The 14,846-nt window shown below is 36.1% G+C and overlaps 1 long non-coding RNA gene across 1 annotated transcript; it reads right to left on the reverse strand.

Annotated features, from left to right (window-relative positions):
* Window positions 1–3,853: 3,853 nt before the first annotated feature.
* On the reverse strand, window positions 3,854–8,104 carry LOC135328390 (uncharacterized). Its single transcript, XR_010389222.1, has 3 exons — window positions 7,988–8,104; window positions 5,383–5,486; window positions 3,854–4,999 (listed from the first exon to the last, which is right to left on the reverse strand). It is a non-coding gene; the product is annotated as an uncharacterized LOC135328390 (long non-coding RNA).
* Window positions 8,105–14,846: the final 6,742 nt, after the last annotated feature.

Consider the following 14,846-nt stretch of genomic DNA (forward strand, 5'->3'; position numbering starts at 1 on the left):
TGCAGTCTTTTCATAGAACCACAGACCCAGGGCTTTGTGATTTTTAGGGGAAAAAACAAGAGCCAACTAAAGCAAAAGAGGACCAAGTGTACCAAGCAGAAGGAATGTAAAGATGCAAAGGGGAGAATATGGATCTCTGAAGAAAAAAAAGAGGAGGAGGAGCTGGGGAAGGAGGGACTGCAGGTGCTGGTGAACATGTGTTATCAATAAAATAAGAGAGCAGAGGATAAGGACAATTTGTACCTCTAGAAGAAGGGGAGCAGCAAAATGCATGGAAAAAAACTCTTAGTGCATTGGTACAGAGAGACTAAGAACCTATGATTTCTCTAGGACTACCAGAACATTTCTCCAACTGCCAGAGCTTTCTCCAAAATAGTTACTGTCTGAAGGTCTGGAGGGATGCCTGACTCCTACACGCTCCTGCTTGCTCTCATCTCTGTTCTAATGGGCCTTATCAACTTTAAGTACATGGAGCTTGCCAGATGACCAAAGGAAGAAGTAAATCTCACTAGGATACACAAAATAAGAGTGGTTATTTATACAGAAAATAGGACCAAAATCTGTGCTCAGTCTTATAATCAAAGTATCCTGAAAACTACATAGAAGCAAATTGAAAACAAGTGGAAACTGCTAAGAAATTTTCAACATGATGATGAGTTTGTTTTGATCACAGAAAATAAGAATTGCCACACTGAGTCATACCAAAGGTCTGCTTACCCTATTAATCTGTCTAATATTTCTCGAAGTATCGACTACTACATAAAAATGTAGGAAACAACATGCATCCTTCCTCTTCCCTCCAACACTGGTTATAAGTGGTTTGTAAGGATTTCTAGAGCTGGAGGCCATCACGTTTAATAGTGACTGATAGACTTTCATATTTCTTTGAGAATTTGTCTAATCCCTTTCTTAGCCTCTGTACATCTGACCTTTACAGCATCCTTTGGCAATGAATCCCACAACTCAATTTTGTTTTATGCAAAATAACATTTCCTTTTTTTAGCTTTACTTTCATTGGGTACCCATACTATGCAAGATTGTATTCCTACCTTCCTTACAGACTGCAGTGTTGACATACTGCAAGGAACAACCCTTTACAGGCAGAGGAATGGATTACATAAACTAATTGCTTTTTTCTATTTCTGTCAAGTCATGTGCATAGCAGAAATGATCTTTAAAGATTAGAAGTGTTGCTCAAGACTGCTACCAAGCTCCTATACAGTCGGGACTAGAATTTTCAGACAATTATGCTCAGCTATAGGAACTTTGATTTCTGATAGATATTCTGATAAATATTGTGTCAGTGATTTTAGCAGCATAATGTATGAATTCATGGATGTTATGGCAAAGATTACCAACATGTTATTATATGAAAGCTCATTCTATAGAGTTGCTTTTCAAAAAGAATAAGCATCATGAGAAATCTGCTGCAACTGAATGTATACTACTGTAGAGGAATCAAATACATATCATTTGTCCGTACTGGCTAGAGTCCCTGTAGACCATATCCAGCTCAACATGTTGATAAAATAAGAGTGTCAGGAAATCAGCATGTTTGTGCTATAAAAATTCTTCAAAGTCTCTTTTCTCCAGAGGCAGTACCTGTGAAAGTGATGTCTGGTAACATTTGCAAGATGCTAAAGAAATCATCATCAGAATGAAAATACTCATTTTCAGTCTGTACTGGCAAGCATCCTCAGGCTTAAATCTTCCCCAATCTTTAGTCATTTACAACCATGTTTTGTTGACTATATTTCCAGTGAAACATATTATGTATGATTTGGGGCTAACATAAAATGATCATTTTGAATAAATAAATAAATAAATAAATATGTGTATTTTATACATATATATAGAATCCTCTAGGGTATATGGACATACATATGTACAGCAAACCAAAGTTATATAAATATTAATCTTAAGCAATATTTTGTATATGGATGTATGAGTATGTTTGCTGACACACATACACACATATGTTTGACAGTTTGTGTGTACAAATGTGGAGGCCTGCATATATAGTATGCACATATTCATATGGTCTTAAAGTATTCATACATAAGATTTATAACAAGAAATAGAAATATATATTCTCAACCTAAGGCAGTTTAGCACTACAAATATTGTTATATTACACTAGATGAAGTATTCTTTTGTCACAGAGGGAAAGCATATCTTTATATTTGAGACATGATATTTAATTAGAAGAAAAGTAACTTCATAATTGCAAAGTATTAAACAGTTTGAATGCAAATGAGAACAACCCCACCCTGAAAAAATAATAAAAAAACCTATCATAAAATAAACATTCAGTAAAAGAGAATAAAATGACAGTGAAATGTCTGCCCTGGGATGAAACAGGCTGTGTATTGGTAGTTAAAACATGATACGTTTAAGCCTAGGGATACAGTCAAGTGCATGTGTCACTTCTTGAATAAAAACAAACTAACAGTTTTGCTATTGAATCACAGCTGCAAGGTTTGTAGAAGCAGATAAGATCATATCAGTTTTTACGTGCCATCCAAGGTGTATCCTAGTCCCTACCTGAACTTTTCTTCTGATTAAGCAGCTCTCTCATTCACAAGTGCCATTAAGTATTTCAAATGTTGACTTTACTTTTCTAATTAAGAACCGTAATTGATGAAAATTGTACTTTTTTTCGCTGTTAATTCACACAGGGTCTGAAATCACCCACAGAGGTGTGATCTTCTCTTCCACAACTTGCCATCCTGCTTGATAGCATCCATCGCACCTGGGAATAACTGCTGGCTAACCAATACTGCGCACTCCACCAAACCATGCCATCACCTTCTCAAACAGCAACAAGGATAAGGGAAACGGTCTTGCCATGGAGAAGGCTACTCCAGTGTTAAAGGTCTTACCCATGAAAGTCTGGATATGGCTGTGCCACGGACTCCCTGAGCTGTCTGGAACAAGTGGATGGAGACAGTATTGTCTTTATAGGTTGCCACTGAGCAAGTGGTCACTGCCTCAGCCCTAGGGCTTGGAGTTAACCATTGCAGCCCTCCCGCAGTTACAGTCTACTCCTCCTTCCTCCCTGGCCTCCGAGAAAACTCTGCTAGGGGAGAGCCCAAGCTGTCTTTCTGTAAGTGAACAGTGTCAGAAACTACTTTCATAGAAAATTACCCTCTCAAGTAAACCTGCTTGAATGTACTTTTACACTCTCCTGGGAGAGTACAAAAGATGTGTCAGCACTCCTAAGAGGTAGCTGTTCTTTCACTCTCTCCAGACACCCAACTATTTATATGCTTTCATCTTTTCTAGATAAAGAGGTGCTTTTCATTTACATTAAATCAACATTAATGACTGTCTACTTTGGTATATTATTAAAATCATGGTATATTATTAAAATAAAGGGTTAGCAAAATAGGCAAAAGGACTCTGTAGCTAAGTAGATTATTTTTGCCATGCATTTATACCATTTACACTGTCTGATGATGCTAAAATGCAAATTAAACACATTAAATAGAAAGAAAAATGGCTACAATAGGACCAGGAATTCTTTAAATCAGTCATAAGTTACCTTGTCTTTACTGTGATCTAAGAACACCTACACAGCAAATGAGTGTAAAGTAGCTGGCTGTGAAAACCATGAAAGACAATTTATAGTTGTGAAGAGTACTTTCTATTTTCTGGTCATTTTGTTTTAATTTTACGTTGCAGAAGATAATATTACAGTAGAGAACTGTTTGATATATGTATAGAGAGAGAGGGAGAGAACAGTTTGTTCCACGGAGAAGGCGACAAGCAAAATTTGCAGTAAGGAAATAATGTGAAGACATGTAGAAGTGAAATATATACTTTTTTCTTTCCAAAATAATGCTTGTTTTCATTAATTTTATTTTTGTCTAGTGATATTAGCCACAGAAAGGCAAAAGGCTGTCTGTTAATCAGCCTGAGCTGGAATCACAGTGTTAATGCTTGTAACAAACAGTATTAGAGAAAACTGAACATCTCTGTGTTCCAGCAAAAATACTATACAACATTCAAATGTCATATACATACCTCAAAAAGGCAGAAAGCTGTAATTTCTCAGCATATTTCCACTATAAAAATCCAAATTATGCATTGCCAAAACATTAACAGTTCTTATTGCTTCCATTTAGGGGAAAAATGATTATGTTGCCTAAATTGTCAAGGGGGAGATTTTCCAAGTCAATGTGTCTATGTGACAGTTCTTAAGAACTGAAGTCAGTAAAGCATAGTAACAGCATTTTATAAAATCTCCTAATAGACTTGTATTCTAATTTGTCAAAAAATTTCGACTTTTGTTTTTCTTTACTGCTATTTTTCTCCAAATTTTTCCACTAGTTGTTATTATTATTACTGCAATGAAGGTCTTCTCTTATGTACCACACAATAGCCTCAAACTGTGCAGAAATGTGAGCTATAGTCTTATATTTATGGGAAAAATTTTATTGTCCTCTGAGTTTTAACCTTTCTCTAATTGCACAGAACAAAACCACAAGCAGGCTAAAATCCAATATACAATTTTGAATCAGGTAGGTGAAAATATATTTGCTGCAACTCTGAATCAAATTCACAGAAGCAACACACCATTATTTTTTGGTGAATCAAATCCAGAACATCCCATTTTAAATTTCATTAACACCTCCAAACATTCAAGAATAGCTGTTCCAGAAAGAAGCAGAAAATGGTCAAGTGGAAGTCAGCTAGTCCAAATTATTTCCAGTCCATTCACTTGATTTTCTCCAAATAAACAGTTCAACTCTTTAAACACCAATTAACCTTGGGGATATGATCTGTGTTTCATTTCCAGATTTTGAAACAACATCATTTCTTTTCTGTGTTTTAAAACCTTTGCATAAAATCTGAAGTGCTGTATGCCAGACTGGGTTCTTTGGCTGATTATACATGCAGGTATGAGGAATAAACCGTTTGCGTAACATCACCGAAATCTCTCCATCACTGTTAAGGATAAGAGCAAAAAAAAATCCACACACCAGAAAATCCTTCCCTAGAGGAGAAAAAAAAAAAAGGACAAATTTAATACAAAGGTGAGACTTCTCAAAATTAACAAAAATATTGATTATATAGTATTATGAATGGATATGTTAAATGCAAGTGATACAATCACAGACAGAATGTGCAAAGGGCTCAAGATGCCTCTTACCTGCCCTATCCCAAATCCTACCCCTTACCCTATCCCAAACCTGCTTGATAGAGAGCATCAAAGATCAAAGAACCCCCAGCCTGCGGCTCCTGCTCCCTCCCACCCCCCAGATACCATGGCGCTAATATTGTCTGCGATTGGCAATTTACTCTCTTTTGCCTCATGCACCATGATTCCTAGATAGGCACCAACCCTCGCTCAGGATTAGAAGGAAAAATGCTAAGTACCCGCTATTCATTATTTTCTTCTCCTCCCTCATTCCTTTTCTTTTACCAGGTTATTTATAGCTTATTTAGTACTGAAGTCATCCAACCAAATAGCATTTTCTGATCTACAAGATACAAAACATACCGGTTAGACAGATTTATAATTTCTCCTACTTTTACAGAATGATTCATTCGACAAAAACAGAGCAGTTAAAGCATGCTCCTGAGACCCTTTTGTTATTATCATTGAACTGTATCGTAACATACAATGAAATATAATCCTTTGACAAGCTTTGATTTTTTTTAATAAATGTTCTCTGCAACACTTTTAACAGCAGGGGCAACTCAAGTAATTTTTTCTTCCTCTATTACTTAATTTCTATAAACACACTCTTTCCATCATTTTATATGGAGTTTGTTTTCTGCAGCAACTGAAACTTTCTGTCTTTCACCGTTCAACCAATCCACTCTGCTGTGCCACGAGAAGCAATAATTTATGTCAAATATTCAAAGAATTTCTTCAGAGAAACATTTCTAGGGTTAGAGTAAACAAAAGGCTGCAAAAAAGAAACCTATAGAGAATGTAACTTCCAAATTTATGGCAAGGTTAGTGTTCTCAGTGCAGATAGGCTGTGATGATTTATCTGGACAAGGGGGCGGTGGTTTGTTGAGTTGGTGGGTTTTTTTCTGTTGGGTCAGTGGAATGGGTTTTTTTCAACACTGAAATTAAGTTCTTAACTGAGCTTTATAAAATTTATTTTTTTCTGAGTGCTCCCACGACCAGCAGGTACTGCTATCGACAGCTTCCATGTAACTGGCTGAAGTTCTAAAAACAGAGGCTGGAAGAGTGCAAAACAAACAGAGCACTCAGAACTATGAAGGGCATTGTGAAAGTGGACTAACACTGTTGCGTTTGATAAAAGACATACAAAGCAGTATGAAAAATGGGTATAAATGTAAGGGCAAGCTAAAAAGTAAAAGTGCACAGAATTATTGCATCATTAGAAAAATAGCCCAGAAGTATTTCACTTTTAATTGTCTGATGTATTTCCTAGAAATTATTTCCAGTAAGGAACAGAATTTCAATGCTAGTGTATGTAGGAATAGCACCATAAAATGAGACACACTTTAGCCAGAAGCTAAAATGGATCTGTATCATTTAACAAGCTACATTTTATTAATAGCACATAACCTCCCAGTGCTTCAAATCATATCTTGTCCTATAAGTAAAAGATATGTTAGTATAATTTTAAAGCAATCAAAGAATTATTGAAATAAAAATAATTCAATAATCATACACCAGGGATGAGTAGTACATAGAAAACAAGTATTTCTGTAAGAAACATCTACTCATCTAACGTTGCCTACATGGTCTGCCTAAGCAGGCATTACCAGATATTAAAAAATGTTAATTAAAGATTATGCCAAATAAAAGAATATGTAATATCCACCAGAAAATAGACTGTATTTTAATGTATAGTAGACAACTGTACTTGCTTACTGTAACTACCTTTTCAGTTCTTTACTTCTATATCTCCTCCTATGTGTATATCATTCGCAGGGAGGGGGTGGCTCAGGTGGAGCAGTCTGGAAAGAAGGGAGGACAGCACTGCCCCTTCGGGGATGTGGAGTATCACCAGGGCAGAGAAGGTTTGGGAGCTCGAAGGCACAGCTGGCAAGGGAGACCCAGCGTGGCCAGGAGCTCACGCAAAGGCCAGGTTGGCAGAGATGATCAGTTGGCCAGAAAGGGCACAAACATAATGGAAAGAGCCTCTCTGGGACAGGAGGAAAATGAGCAAATTTTTCTGCCATTGAAAAAATTACAAGTTGTTTGAACCCAAACATGGAAATAAGGACCAGTCTATAGGGACACAATGGGCAGCAGGTGAACGATGTACAAATCTTCGTATTTCTGTTCTGTTTGCTCACTTAAGCCTCTCTTTCTCCCCCTTTTTCATTTTTATTTTTTAACAAAATTGGGCTTATTTTGAATTTAAAGCCTTTTGGGCTTTTGGGGAGCTTACTCTAGGAGGAAGCCTAAGCACATCTATTCAACAGTGGCCAATCCAGTATCACATTTCATACATACACATACAGAGCAAGGCTACTGCTGTGACAGTGTGCTTACAAAGGATAAAAACAGGACTGTATCCCGTGTGATGTGATGTGATGAAGAGGAAGATAGTGACTAGTAGAATTTTTCTGTAGATGCTGTGATGCTCAGACTAAATAACAATTTCACCTTTACTGTCATGAAATGATGGGACAGAGTCAGAATCAAACCTACTCCTCTCTCTCTTCAATTGTTTTTGTCTCAGTCATGTTATTTCCAGGCTGGATGAAATATCACTCATGTGGTTTTGCTACCCTTCATTCTAGAAATAGCACTGTCAGCACTTTTATTATCTTGCAAATGAAATTCCCCTGATTTTAAAATCTGCAGGATCAGTTCCCTTAATATCTTACTAACAGATTTCAGCTTCTTGAACAGACATATCTTTGATGTTATTTTCCAGCTTGTTAACCTCACTCTCTTTATTGTTGATTGGCTTCTATTATTTCCCTTTTCATCCTCTTCTAATACCTTCATTTCATGTTCAGTGAAGTGGCTAAGCCCTGACCATACCTGCTTTATGTACATTGTTTTTATCTTCAGTAAAATCCATTTCTATCCATCCATTTTCTGCTGTATTTCTTCATCTTTCTATCTTCCCCAACAAACACAGTACCATTTTTCCTATTTCCTTTCTCTGCACAAATGGAAATCATCCAGATTATAATTTAACATCAAAAATGCATAACATAGCACGTTATGAGAAAGTCACTTGCAGCAATATACATACTTCTTGCTCTTGATTTTAGTCTGACCTTCACAGTTTAATATCATATCACTCCTATTTCTATATCACTCCTATATCACTTCTATTTCTCTTAAAAAAAAATATATATATATATATATGCCTATGTCCCTCACTGTCACTTCTTATTAGAAAATTCAGGGAAATCAGGAGAATGCTACATACTTTTTCTTGTTATTTGAAGAAGACTTTACTTTGAACTCCTACCTGTTCAGAAAAATACCTCTCTTTGCTTCTGTATTTCTTTTCATATTTTGAGGAAAAGTCTATTGTAAGCTCAAAATCAAGTTATCCCCAATTAAGTGATATAGGTGGATAATTTTTTGTTTTTCAACATTGCACCTTCTCTATGGAAATAAAACCTTCTAAAACCTTCTAAATGAAACTTTCCATTTTAATAACCTACAATGTTACGCTGACATAGTAATTCTCTTTAACTGTCTGGTTTATCTTTTCCTGTAACAAGACTAGTTTGACCAATTCTTATTTTTATAAAGGTTATTTGTAAAGATTAGATTATTTCATTGTTGATGTATTGTACAAATTATTATTTCTTATGCCACCATACCATCCATGAATCACACCATTATTTTGTTAGGTGCAGTACAAAGAAAGAATAAAGACGTTGCCCCATAGCTTTTCAATGTAAAGATATGTCACATGCACAAACACCATCAAATTATAAAGAAGTAGCAAACTTATCTTGAACTGAGCTAATAAATGATCATGTATATCCTCTTAGCTTCATATTTCTGAGTATCGCTTGCATTTCTTTCACTGAAATTTCTTCCTCTTTTATTTAAATTTATGTATTAAGATGGCATATCTGGCAATTGGGAGTTAAGTAAACTGCTGTTTCATATCTAGTCATTATATTCTTCTTATATTCATCTCCTGTTTCCTTGTTCCTAGAATAATGCATCTCCAATCAAATGGCTAAATGTTTAATCAAATTAAACCTTCTTTTTGAGGGACTTTCTTCACTGTTAGCTATACTTTCATATTTTGAATTGGATGCAAATGTGTATGGCTAGCTTTATCCAATCCAGTTAAATGCTTTAATTTCTAGTTTGATATTTAGGTGTGTGCTCTGGATTACAATATAAAATGCATTAATGGTAATCGGGGTAAAAATCTAACCCCCAAAGTAAATAATTTTATTATTGCTAGCAGAACTTAATGAACATAGAAGGAAGCAATCTTTAGTTAACTATTTCAGCTAAGAAGCAGAGAAACTGTAGAAGGTGGTGAGACAACTTTCTGCAACAATAATACAAATGAAAACACACAGGAAAAAGAATTAACAGCATAAATCATGCATACCTTTTTTCTCTTTTTTTGAGATCAACATTTTGTATATCTCTCTTCTACAACATTTCAGAAAACCTCCTGTAATAAGACATGAAATGAAACCACATAAACTGTTATTTTAGATACCACCAACTTTCAATTCCTTCTAACAGACTAACAGTCAAGGAGAACAGCAACTGTAAGCTACACAACCAAAAATAGAGGGAGAGAAGGCTTATTTAACCACCTCACTGGTAAAGGCTGTTAAGGGAGACAACAATTACAGAGCAGATAAGTGGAGGCATGCACTGAGAAAGCGGACGGGAAAATGCATTGCTAGAGATTTGCTTCGAAAACTTTGGGCACAGCAAAACAGTCAAGAGGTAATGGGAGAAGCACAGGTTGCTGTGAGGGAGAAATGCAGGGAGAAATTCAGCAGGAAGCTCCAAAAAAGCAAAAGCACAAAAGTAATTGGGGGCTGGAAAAAGGGAGAACTCCGTTAAGGAAGAAGTAGAAAGAAGTACAGCCTGCTGAGGGGAAAGAGCAGCCCACCAGACAGAAACGCTCCCTATTGGAGTCGCCAGCACAGCCTTTGCTATTCACAAATCATGGCCTTGGACAGAAGCCTTTGCACCTCGGTCTTTATTTTCAGCATTTGTGAGTCACTGCTGAGAAAAAAGTGTGCAAATTCTCATTTTCATCTGTAGTCAGGAGAAAAAGGAATCTCTGGAGATTGGATAGGATCTGTACTTGCATCTTCTCTTTGTGGTAGTGCTACTGCTCCTACCTACTGTTTGATTTCTTTAGGCTGTTTCTGGTTCTAAACATAAAAACAAAGCAGGGATGACAAAAGTAGAGTTTGAGCTTCTATCGAGGTTTTCCTAAGAGAACAAGAACTAGATGCTACATACAGAGTTAATGGGTACAAGATTATACCTTGGATGTATGTAGTAAAAATACTTGTAGATAAATCAGAGTTGTATGGATGCAATTTTAACTGGTTAATTTAAAAATATGTTTTGTGAGCTTTTCTTATGGAACTCTGAATAATGGAGTTTCTAATGAAAATCTACTTTTTATTAAAAGGTAGTGAAATCAGAGATTTAATAGAAGCAACAGGTAGCATAGAAGGGAATCTTGATTAACAGCAAGTTGAACAAATTGAAAAAAAGAATCACCTGAGCTTAAAAAGAGATTTTTTTAGGTCATCTTAAGAGGGTCCTACAGAGGAACCCTAATGCCTGTGGTTCAGGAAAGCTCAGCAGCATTTATGACAGTTGCTTTAATTTTAAGATTCTTCTTTTTCTAAATGATCCAACTATGTCAAAACAAGACTTACTTCTAAGTATATGTAGTTAACATATCACAGGATAACAGATACTTCATCACACTTGTCCACACAGGGGAGCTGTTGAGAAAGTATTGAGGCATGTATCTCCTTCCCAGTATTCTGCGACCACATCTTTGTAGGGTTTGTATAACTCGAGGTTGCTCACTGCATAATCTAAGAATCTTAAGATAATTGATATTCTGCAACTAATAATTTATAATCCCACAATTTAAAAGTACTGAAACTAAGAGAAGTTGTAATATGGAAAGCAGGCTACTGCCATAGGCAAAATTAAACATAAAATATCTTAGCCAATTCTACACGCTAGATCTTCATTCATGCCCTTTTTTTCCTAAGATGGCCAAGATCCTGACACTGGATCCTCAGTATAGTGTCAAAATCTTGCTTCAATAATATCAGCTATGGTGACCTTGACATGTGATATGAACCAGCTATTGCTCATATTTTTTTCTATGACCAGTTAAAACTGATCACATGGTGAATGGCTGAAAGGAAAACCAAAGAAATGCTGTAAGAACATGCTCCAGGCAAACTTCCAGTTGCGTCACATTAGTTCTGCTCTTTGGAAGACCATCTGCTGTAGTATACAAAGTGGAGTGGTGCCATCGAAACAAATGAATACGGTTTGACTGACACCATGCAGCATAACAGAAAGCTGTGGAAGAGGAAAGATATGTCTATGATACCTATGGCTTCCTTTGAAGACCCAAAGTTGTTAATTTCTCAGAAAGGAAGCTGCAAAAACTCCATATTCAGCTTTTTTTTTTCCCCCTAATTTTTCTTTCAGAGGCAGCAGCATTACTGGCATCAGGCATTTGGGAGGAATATTGAAGTAAAGGGTATCTGTGTCAATGGTCAAAGTGGTTTGATGGTCAATGGCCTGAAAATCATACAGATTCAGAGAGGTTTAAAAGATTTAAGAAATTTAAGAAAATCTCTTTCACCACTACAGACGTTTTGTCAAGAGTAAGAACTCTCATAATTTTCCGGAACTTAACATAGGAAAAAGTATAGGGGTATGATCTAAAAGGTCATTTAAAAAAAGCTCATATTAAGCTGCTTTGAAACACTTCTCTTCTTAAAGCAGAGCTCAGTAAACCAGTACAAAAGTCAAGACAAACGAATGCTCCAATGTGAAGTCCACCTGTTTCTCACACAGAATGCAAATCCTTGAATACTGATGGCCATTTTTTTCCTCCTATTTTTTTGGAGACTGTTAGACAGAGTGGAGTCATATACCAGCTTAAAACTAAAACACTTTGGTGGTGAATGGGGTCCTAGAATGCTTTCAGTGTCATATATAAACCATTTTAGGTTATATGCTAAGCAAGCAGACACAGATACATTATGAACACTCATAGATCACAGAATCACTGGAGTTGGAAGGGACTGCTGCAGATCATCTGGTCCAACCCCAAACATACTGTAGAATCCCAAGCCTTTTATATGTGGTGGTGTGGCAAACAGTACATAATGAAGGGCATTATCTTGCCAGTCTGAAATGCCCATTACCTTGCCAGTCTGAAATGCCATTAATCTTTCCTCCACTAGGGAGGAAATCATACTGGAGAACCTCAAAATTCTAGCAAAATAGCTGAAATGAAGAGACTAAGTCTAAACATCCAAGGTCATGATAATGTAGGTTAAAAGGAATGTACTGACCCCAGTAGAGGGCCTGGTGACCACTTTAACTGAGACAGAAAAACATGACATGTGATACATGTGATTATATTATCCGTCTCTGAAATAGCTAAAATGGAAATTTTCTTAATATTCTGTAGATAGTTAATGTACTTTCAGGATATCAGCAAAGTAATGCACAAAAATACAAGTTTAGAAGTAAGAATTTTTGTGCCAGTCCATGACATAAAATTCATATGAAAGTCCTGGAATTCCACTTTCAAATTCTTTTCAGGTTTATATAGGTGGATTTTTTTTAAATTAAGTGGCTCATGGAAAATGCTGACACATACACCTGTGTTAATTATTGTTTACTCAAAACACAGCTAACTCCAGCCAGAAATAGTGCCTACAACAGACAGAGTGGAAAATGAGGTTTTATGAGATTCTCATAAATTAGAACAAACACAAGCATTTAGGCGACAACCAAAATAAACAATGAATGTAAAACTTATTTACACTTGAAGAATGCCTTAGTATAAATACAACCCTGTAGGCAAACCGCCTTTAAGACATACAATAAAACTGCTTCGCTTAAAATACTTGATTGACTGGTAAGTTTATAAGTGTGAGAGTTCATGAACCAAAGATCTAACCATCTAAAATGAGATCATTATCTTGTAGCACAGAAAATCATTTTTCTCCAAGCAATAAAAACTTTTTATAACAACAATAAGTCTTTCTAAGGATGTGTGAATATCATAACACTTTCACATCCCTGAAGGCTTAGAGATATTTGTTTGCACCTCTAATCTCTACACTCCCAATTTGCCAGTGGTGTGATTATCATGTGATATCTTCCATAACGATCAGGTCTTAAATGTAATTCCATGGAAACGTTCAAGACATCATTTTTTCCGGAGCTCGTTCTTGCTTTCTATTCAATTCTTGTTCTTTAAAATGCAGAAACAATAGATAAATGCTGGAAAGCTTTTCGTACACACAGTAAAGACCTTTGAGATCTTTATATGAGCATTCTGACAATAAAGTTTTCCTTTATCCTCTATTTATTTTTTTAATTTTGCTAGTGAGAATATGCACCCCTGTTATTATTGTATTGAATTGTTTTAATCTCATTTGGTACAGTGGTAAAATGATTTAAATTCAGATCTGAATGCAAAATTTTTTTTTTTATGCTAGTGCCACAATATGAAAAATGGAAAGAGAAAGTTGAACCGACTGCTTAACACACTACTGCTTCCTGCCTTAGTTCACTGATCCTCTGCAGTCGGCAGACCCACTTTGAGTCCCACTGGGGTTTTGAGCTCACAGAGTGTAGTGGATTTCTGAATTTATGCTTTGTTGTCACATAGGTCATTTTTCTCAGTGATAAGGAATGTGATTGCTTCTAGAGAGAGAAAAAGAAAAGAACTGGTAACTTTTTACCGTCTTTGGGTACCACAACCCGTTGCAGAGTGAAGAGTAGATGTGAACACAGTTACTGCACTCTCATCTTTTACAGGTGTGTCAATAGATGAACACTGCTAGTAAAAACACAATGGATGAAAGCTAGACATGCTGAGGGATGCTAGGGTGCAAAAATCAAGTTCTTCCCTGTCACAGTAAAAGGGCCAGAGTTTTAAGGAAAAAAAAAAAAAACAACTTATTTATTCCAAGGCCAGCTTCCCTTCACTCCAATGCTGCTCTGTAAATAGAACAGACATGGGATGCCATATAGGAATTATACAGTCTTCTCTCAGTTTTCCTGTAGCCTTGTGACTCTGACTACAGTGGACTGTCTTTGTTTAGTTCCAAAGCATTTCTTGTGATTCATATGTTACTCTGGTTGTAACCATACTCACCACAGTTAAAAGTAAAAAGTAGAGAAAAGTCTTTATCATAGACACTGCTGATTTCCAGGAGATCTACAGGAGCTGAAAACGGAAATACAAAGATCTGCAAGCAAAACATGTCTAAAAGTCTGACTGAACACAGAATATCAATGGAAAGATACATGTTTACATTAAGGGCATTGGACCAGACTCTATGTCTGACATTAAGTCTTATTTAGGAGAAAAAGACATTTGGTACTATTTATAATGGTAGAAATTGATCTGAAGGGAATCAGGATTCAAAAATGATCCTGGGTCAGACAATGAGTAGGAATGCAAATTAATTGAGAAAAATATAATGCTACAAAAGAATTTGAGATTGAAACATAGAAGGTAAAGAGAAAAGTTGTCTTGAGTTGCATACAGAAGGAAAAGAAAAAAAGGCAAAAAACTCTACTTCAGGTGTTCAGAAATAGTTGTTTAGAAATAGAACATCTTAGAGAACTCCAGATGATTAATCATTTTGCAGTCCAC

Source organism: Dromaius novaehollandiae, chromosome 4 (assembly GCF_036370855.1).
Source record: "Dromaius novaehollandiae isolate bDroNov1 chromosome 4, bDroNov1.hap1, whole genome shotgun sequence".
Lineage (NCBI taxonomy): Eukaryota > Metazoa > Chordata > Aves > Casuariiformes > Dromaiidae > Dromaius > Dromaius novaehollandiae.